The sequence below is a fragment of the Alligator sinensis genome, unplaced genomic scaffold, assembly GCF_000455745.1.
Source record: "Alligator sinensis unplaced genomic scaffold, ASM45574v1 scaffold135_2, whole genome shotgun sequence".
In the NCBI taxonomy this organism is placed as follows: domain Eukaryota; kingdom Metazoa; phylum Chordata; order Crocodylia; family Alligatoridae; genus Alligator; species Alligator sinensis.
Genome location: NW_005842067.1, coordinates 2,390,475 through 2,399,157, shown reverse-complemented (window position 1 = coordinate 2,399,157; position 8,683 = coordinate 2,390,475). Strand labels below are relative to the sequence as shown.

The window sequence follows — 8,683 nt, the reverse complement described above, 5'->3', positions numbered from 1 at the left end:
GACGGGTCTTATTCGACCTGGAGGGATGTGGGCAGTGGGGTCCCCCAGGGCTCAGTCCTCGGACCCGCACTGTTCAACATCTTCATAACTTGGACAAGGGGGTAAAAAGCACCCTGTTCAAATTCACAGATGACACTAAGATGTGGGGGGATGTGGGCACACAAGAAGGGAGGAATAGGTTGCAATCGGGCCTAGACAGGTTACAGGGGTGGGCAGATGAGAACAGGATGGGTTTCAACACTGACCAGTGCAAGGTGCTGCACCTGGGGGGGAAGAACCAGCAGCAGACCTACAGGCTGGGGAACTCCCTTCTCGTCAGAGCAGAGGCAGAAAAGGATCTTGGAGTCATTGTTGATGCCAAAATGAACATGGACCGACAGTGTGGGGATGCGGTCAGGAAGGCCAACTGTACCTTGTCATGCATCCACGGATGCATCTCGAGCAGGTCCAAGGAGGTGATCCTCCCCCTCTGTGCGACACTGGTCAGGCCGCAATTGGAGCACTGCATCCAGTTCTGGGCGCCGCACCTCAGAAGGGATGTGGACAGCATGGAGAGGGTCCAGAGGAGGCCACCCGCATGATCACGGGGCAGCAGGGCAGGTCCTACGAGGAGAGGCTATGGGACCTGAACCTGTTCAGCCTCCACAAGAGAAGGCTGAGGGGGGATCTAGTGGCCTGTTACAAACTAGTCAGGGGGGACCAGCAGGCATTGGGGGAGTCCCTGTTCCCCCGAGCACTACCAGGAGTGACAAGAGATAACGGTCACAAGCTGGCAGAGGGTAGATTCAGACTAGACATCAGGAGGCGCTACTTCACGGTCAGGGCGGCTAGGACCTGGAAACAACTTCCAAGAGAAGTGGTGCTGGCTCCTACCCCGGGGGGCTTTAAAAGGAGGCTGGATGAACACCTTGCCAGGGTCATTTGACCCCAGCGCTCTTTCCTGCCATGGCAGGGGTCGGACTTGATGATCTGCTCAGGTCCCTTCCGACCCTACCAGCTATGAAACTATGAAAACTCCTACTGCTCAAGCAGAGTAGGCAGGGCCTTGCTTTGTAAGGTCCCAGCCAAAAAGTCACATGCAGTATATTGCAGTGGCACTCAGCTAACTCAGAAAGATAAAAGGCTGAGTTGTCACTGCAAAGATCTGGATAAACAGTATGGTTTTCAACTGTATACTGAGTATGTAGTATACTATATATAGATCTCAACTGAACAGACTGTACATGTCTCAAACGTTTCAAACTGAACACTTAAATCAACTAAGCCAAGATCTTGACAACTTGACCCAGTTCCCATAAATTTCCCCCACATACTGTAACAGTTACAATGTCCACAAGAGGGCAACTTGAGATCATCTATAATAGTAAATTTTACTCCACATTCATCCTCTCCTGTAAAGCATAAGCCTTAGGGGTTGCAAATATGTTCCCTAGGGGAAAGAAGCATAAGAGATGTTGTTTTACAGCTATATGGCAATGACATTTTGATTGATGGTCCAGTACCCACCTTCAAAATGACCTCAGAAAGGAAACATAATGGGAGGCTCTGTGGAAAACCCTCATCACCTTCTTTCATACATAGAAACACTTTCAACAAGGCCCAGAATGAGTGAAAGCCCTGTTCATGGCTACAAATGCATCTCTAACACACTCTTCCTTTTTAAAATCCTCTCTCTGCTGCAAAACGAAATACAAACTCTGGCACTAGATAGTGGTAAGGGTGGTTTTGGCTCTCTTTCTCTGAGTACACACCACATTTGCCTAGCTTTCAAATGACATTCTGAATATCAGCCATCTGAATTACTTGGGGACCTGAATGTCCAGTTGGGTATTTCTCGCTCAGGTACTGGCAATGCTTTTTTTGTTGTAGGTTGAGAGGAATCACCGGCTGAGCAGCTGTTTTAGATATTACTTCAACTAATAGGGGGGTAACTGTTGAGAATCGGAAGGCAGATGGTAATTTCGGAGAAAGTGATCACAAAGTGGTAGAATTCCTAATGAAAAAGGAGTGCAAGAAGAGCAGAAGGGGGGCAATGGATTTTGAAAGAACAGATTTCAACACCTCGGGACCTTGAAACGTAGCATCCCTTGGGAAGAGCTTGAAAGGCACTTCCAAGGGGCTCCACAGTGGTCTGTCTCGGCCCCATTCACTTCAGTACTCCATTGCCAGACGGAATTGAAAGAACATTTAAGAAATCTGCAGATGACATCAACCTGGGAACAGCAGGAAGCACTTTGTAGGACAGACTCAGAATTCAAAATGATCTTGACAAGTTAGAGTGGTTTGAAGTGAACAGGATGAAATTCGCCAATGGTATGTGCAACGATTGGGAAGGGAAAGATCAAAAGGAAAAATACAAACCAGGGAATAGTTGGCGGGGCAGCAGTACAGTAGAGGGATCAGTCAGAATACGAGTCAGTAATGGAATGCTATTGCAAAAAAGGTACATACCATTCTGGCATGTATTAACAGGATGCAACGTATGTGTTTTAATGACTTACGTAAAGCACTATGCATAATTATACCATTCTCCTTAATAGTGGTGATGCCTCACCTGGAGCACTGTGTCCAGGCTTGGTTATCACACTTCAGGAAGGATATAGAGAAGCAGAAGAGAGCCCAGAGGAAAGCAAGATTAACCTATAGGGTTAATCTGAAGGAGCTGGTGTGATTAGTATAGAATCGGCTCTGGGAGGGCATGAGAACAGACTCCAAATACGTAAAAAAAAAAAAAAATAGGTATAAAGGTAGCAGGTACCAGTAGTTCTCCATGTCTACTGGGATAGGACATGAAGGGGCAAGAGACATTTGGGAGATTTTCCCTTAGTATCTAACCTTGCTGCAAAGCTTGTGAAGCAATGAGACAAACTACTTGGGGACATTGTAAAATCCTCGCTCCAGAGGTTTTTAAAACAGGTTAGACATATGATCTATGCTGGTCTAGGCAGCTCTTAATCTTTCCTCAGAGATTATATTCCTTATTTGCCCACTTGAAGTACCTTCCAACCCCAGGTTTCTGTGATTTCTATGCATTGCTTTCCAGTTTAAAAGATTCTGCAATTGGAACTTAGCAATTCTTTTCAAAATTTAGGAACTAGAAAAGGATCCATTTCTCTCCTGTCACTGTATTGGCTAGAACTGCTAGCAGAAACAAAATTACTATTACCAGCACGTGGCAGCCCTGGGATTCTGAATAGTCAGTTTGGGGAGGAGGTGAGCAGGCAACAGTGGTGAAAGAACAGGTTAGGGAGCTGGATGTGTATAAGTCCATGGGGATGGATGAGATATACCCAAGGGTGCTGAGGGAGTCTACTGATGTGATTGCAGAGCCACTGGCCATCATCTTTGAAAACTTATGGCGATCAGGAGAGGTCCCAGATGACTGAAAAAAGCAAACAAAGTGCTCACGTTTAAGACATGAAAAAGGAGGATCCAGGGAACTACACACCGGTCAGCCTCACCTCAGTCCCTGGAAAAATCATGGAGCGGATCCTCAAGGAATCCATTTCTAAACACTTGGAGGAGAAGAAGGTGACTAGGAATAGATTCACCAAGGGCAAGTCATGCCTGACCAACCTCATTGCCTTCTATGATGAGATGACTGACTCTGTGGATGTGGGGAGATCAGTGGATGTGGTATACTTTGATTTTAGCAAGACTTTTGGTACGGTCTCCCACAACATTCTCACAGGCAAGCTAAGGAAGTCCAGGCTGGATGAATGGACTGTAAGGTTGGAATTGAAGGATGGAAAACTGGCTGGAGCATCAGGCTCAGCAGGTAATAATCGATGGCTCAATGTCAAGTTGGCAGCCGGTATCAAGTGGAGTGCCCCAGGGGTTGGTCCTGGGGCTGGTTTTGTTTAATGTCTTCATCAATGACCTAGAAGATGGCATAGGGTGCACCCTTAACAAGTCTGCAGATGACACCAAGCTGGGGGGAGTAGTAGATACGCTGGAGGGTAGGGCTGGGATTCTGGGACCTAGACAAATTGGAGGATTGGACCAAAATGAATCTAATGAGGTTCAACAAGGACAGCGCAAAGTCCTGCACTTAGGACAGAAGAATCCCATGCACTGGTACAGGCTGGGGACTGACTGGTTAAGCAGCAGCTCTGAAGAAAAGGACCTGGGGGTTACAATGGATGATAAGCTGAATATGAGCCAGCAGTGTGCCCTTGTTGCCAGGAAGGCTAACGGCATACTGAGCTGTATTGATAGGTGTGTTGCCAGCAGATCAAGGGAAGTGATTGTTCCCCTCTATTCAGCACTGGTGAGGCCACATCTGGAGTACTGTGTCCAGTTTTGGGGCCCCCACTACAGAAAAGATGTGGACAATTTGGACAGAGTCCAGCAGAGGGTAACAAAAATGGTGAGGGGGCTGGGGGACATGATTTCTGAGGAGAGGCTGAGAGAACTGGGCTTATTTAGTTTGGAGAAGAGAAGATTGAGTTGGGGATGTAATCAAAGCTTTCAGCTACCTGAAGGCAAGTTCAAAAGAGGATGGAGCTAAACTATTTTCAGTGGTGGCAGATGACCGAACAAAGAGCAATGGGCTCAAGTTGCAGCAAGAGAAGTTTAAGTTAGATATTAGGAAGAATTTTCTCTCAAGGAGGGTGGTGAAACACTGGAACAGGTTACCCAGAGGTGGTGAGAGCTCCATCCTTGGCTAGACAAAGCCTTGGCTGGGAGGAGATGGTTGGGGCTGGTCCTGCTTTGAGTAGGGGTTTGGACTAGATGACCTCTTGAGGTCCCTTCCAACCCTAATTAAATGTTCTAGGTGGAGGGGGGGAGAGGGAAACTGTTAAATCAATTGATCAAATCATGATAAATTTGTTTAAACTCAAATGTATTTGTTTTACCAAGACTGTAGGTCTACATCCCTGTGTACTACATTTCACATGAATAATATTAACAGGGTTCTGGGCTAGTGGGTGTTAGACATGGGAGGAGGGCGACCTAATAGTCCAGTAGCCTAATGATTAGGCTATGCCCCTTCACCCAAAAGGTGTTTGAATGTGCATCTCTTACTTCTCAGCACAGTGCTCTAACCAACAGGCCACAACTTAGCATTATCCAATCCCTTCTTCAGCCTCCTCACACAGCATATGGAATAGGATCATTAACTCTGTAAGTAGGTAAGCAGTTATGCAGCTGGATAAATGCCATTTTGGTGTGTGGAGTGAAATAGAGCCCTGCCTAAAGAGTAGTGGTTCTCAGCAGTTCACTGCCAAATTGAAAAGATGTATAAAGGGGGGAACTGCACAGGGCCCTCTCTAGTACTGCTCAGTAGTGATGTGGGTGATGGACCAAAGACTACACTTATTACATTTGCAAATAGCACCGAGTTGGAAGAGGATGAGGGCACTTTGGAAGGCAGGATTAGAATACAAAATGATCTTAACACAATGGAAAAAGGGGTTTGAATTAAATAGGAACAAATGCAAAGTGCAACACATTGGTAGAAATAACAGGGGGAAGGACTGAATAAGCAGTAGTTCTGCAGAAAAGGATCTGGGTGTAATATCGTGGATCATAAGCATATTATGAGTCAGTAATGTTATATGGTTGTGAAAAAGCAAGCATCAGAATGAGGTATATATTATAAAGGAGTATTGTATGCAACACAGTACTTAGCACTGGCGAGGCCTCAGCTGGAATGCCATGTTCAGCATGGGGCAGCCGACTTCAAGAAAGATGTGGACCAGTTGGAGAGAGCTCAGACTTTTCAGAGGCTAGAAAACATGACCTATGAGAAAGAGTGAAATAAATGGGTTTGTTTAGTCTAGAGAAGATGGAGGGGAGACATGGTAACAGTCTTCAAATATGTAAAGCATTACTGCAAAGAGAAAGGTTATAAATTGTTCTGCATGTCCATTATGCTTAAACTGAACAAGAAAAATTGGCTTAAATTACTACCAGGGAGATTTCAGTTAGACTTTAGGAAAAACTTCTTAACCGTAAGGATAGTTAAACACCAGATAGTTAAGCATATGACCTAGGGACGACATGGAATTTCAGTCCAGATTTGTTTTTTTAGAGCAAGTTAGACAAATACCTGTCAGGAGCAGTTTGTGTATAGTGGAGGCAGGGGGTGGGAATAAATGAGCTCTCAAGATCCCTTCTAACCCTATTTTAAATTATTCTAATAAAGCAAGATGGTAAAAAAATTAGAAGGTAGATTTCACGGCTCTTGTATAGCCATTATGGTTTATCTGGGAAATAACATACCTTCCTAAAATTAACATATGTGCCCAAATCCTTATTTATCCAATAGACTCTAAGAATCTAGATCTTTTGCAGCCTGTACTTAATGGGCATGTCCAGATGAGTGCAGATGTTTGTTTCCCCGGAGACAAGTAGCAACGGCACTTGTGCTGCTGCTACTTGTTCCCAGAGAACGCCATGGGCACTCTGGCGTGTGGCAGGTTAACCCATGTGGAGTAGGGGAGGTTGGGGCCAGCAACTGCGCTGGCCACAGCAGCTTTACCTGGAGACCTGAGGCCTCCCAGGGCTGCAGCCATGGCAGGAAGCCTGGCCGGCAGCTGGCGTGTGGTTCTATCTGGCCAGGCTCTGGTTTTGGATGGCATGCGCTGTCGCCATGTGCACTACCCTGCTTTTTTTCAGCATGGGATTTTTTTGACCCTGGGATCTCCTGGGGTCAACTCCCCATGCTGCAAGATAGCAGAGCGGGGAATGCCTGTATGTGCTGTGTGCACATATTGAATGGCTGTGCTCGCCTGGACGCAGCCAACTATATACTTTCATCCTTTGCGGGTGAAGACGACTGCATCCAGTGTGGTGGGGGAAGGGAAGAAGAGAGAAAAGAAGTGGGAAAGAAAAAGGAAAGGAGAAAAGAGAAAGGAAGAAAGAAGGAAAAGGAGAAAAAAGGGAAAGGGAAGAGAATGAAGTGGGGTGGAGGCTAGGCCACCTGAGTACGTAGGCGACTTATAAGTCTGATCTTTGCTTTGTACAATCTGCTGCAGCAGGGGCAGGAGAGCGATGAGGACTCAATACGGGAGGTTTTCATTTTCCTGGCCACGCGTTTCTTCATTGTTTGAACAGCAATGCACGGCAGAAAGGCCAGTGCTCCGTTCTGGATTTGGGACCTCCAGGATGGATGGTTGCGAACAATTTGCTCCCACGACTCTGGGTCGATGCTGAAACTCTTTAGGGACACCTTTAGGATGTCCTTGTACCACTTCTTCGGTGCACCGCAAATGCGTACTCCATTTAACAGTTCACCATAGAAGACTAGCCAACTAGTCTTTTAAAAATATTAATGTACTAAAAGAAAGACAACTGCCTGGCTCTATGGGTGGTAATGGAATACAGAGTTGGTGGTACACGTTGGCTTCTCAGGTACTCCAGTGTGGGTAACTCCATACTGCTCATTTCAGTGGAATTATTTTGGATTTGCACCAGTTCAGTACAGGGAAATCTGTTCCTTTCACTTTCAAGCTGTTAGTTCATGTGCAGTTCAGGTTAGCTGTGAATGAAAGCTAGAATCTGATGGCCCCTGGCAGAGAAATGCCCTCCTTGCAGCACCAAAGTTAACATTAAATGGAGTCTTTATTTTAATGTCAGCAAAGAGGCAAAGAAATGAATGGGCATGGAGAATGAGCTACCCTGCAGCACTTAGCCCCCCACCCTGCACACTGGAATTGCACAGACTGAGCTGTTTCCAAACTGATTTATTTAACTGGGACAACCCCGTTACATGGGCACTCTTTACCTTGATTAAGAGGAGCAAACTAGTACTAGCTAGTCTTAATCTCATTTCAATCCAATGCCCGCACAAGGGTTGTTCTGGTTTAAACTATTTAGCTAAATTTATGCCATTTCTGGCTGTAGGCTGTGTCTTAAAAATGAATTCACTGTGAAGCCATCACTGCCCTCGTGAACTGTTAATGGGCCTGCGGTGTCCCCTGGAGGGCAACACTTCAGAGTGTGAAAGAGCTGAACAAATTTGTGGCCCAGATCCTTGCCTGTGTTGTGTCTTTTGCTCAACAGCAATATGAAAAAACCACAAGGGCACAGTGGGGTTTCACAGAACATGGTTATTAACTGTGTTCAGACATGTAATCTCTGCCTATGTACATGCCACATGAAACAACCTTGGCTGGTTTCTAAAGCATGGCTCACATAGTGCCGCTAGAGGGCACACACTGCCTATAAAACAAATACTTAAGAGGAGTTGAGGGGTGGAAGAAGGAGAGGGAAGGGTAGGGGGAAGGCGATAGCAAAGGTTAAAGACACAGACGCTTCCAAAAGTCCCAGGCAGGATTCAAGGAATTGGGTACCTGTGTGGTCTGACCATAGCTGCAGTCGTGCACAGACTCACTGAATCCCCACAGCTCAGTGATTACTCCCCGAGAACCCCCACCACCCCATGCGACTCCCTGCTTTCTATCCTTGGCACCACCACAATGGGATACTTGGCTACACCCTTCCCCTTCCCTGACTCAGGAGAGGCCACAGGATTTGGTCCTAAAATCACTCCATTATAGGGGGGGAAAAGTTAGCATGGAGCAAAAGTCCAAAAAGATGCACAATAGTTTTGAGAGGCAATTAACACATTTGAAAACACTGTAGGGAGTCAGTCAGGCCTAAGAGTGCATTTGTATCAATTGATTTTGGTTCTCGCCTAAATCCAGTCGGTTGAATAAACTCCTGAAAAGGGTTT

The 8,683-nt window shown here is 46.1% G+C and overlaps 1 protein-coding gene across 1 annotated transcript in view; it reads right to left on the bottom strand.

Annotated features, from left to right (window-relative positions):
• Positions 1-5,680, bottom strand: part of P4HA2 (prolyl 4-hydroxylase subunit alpha 2) — a 71,307-nt gene extending 65,627 nt beyond the window's left edge. The window contains exon 1 of the mRNA XM_025204082.1: positions 5,631-5,680. The gene's annotated coding sequence lies outside the window, so the exon portion shown is untranslated. The remainder of the gene's footprint in view (positions 1-5,630) is intronic.
• Between the last annotated feature and the right edge of the window lie 3,003 nt (positions 5,681-8,683).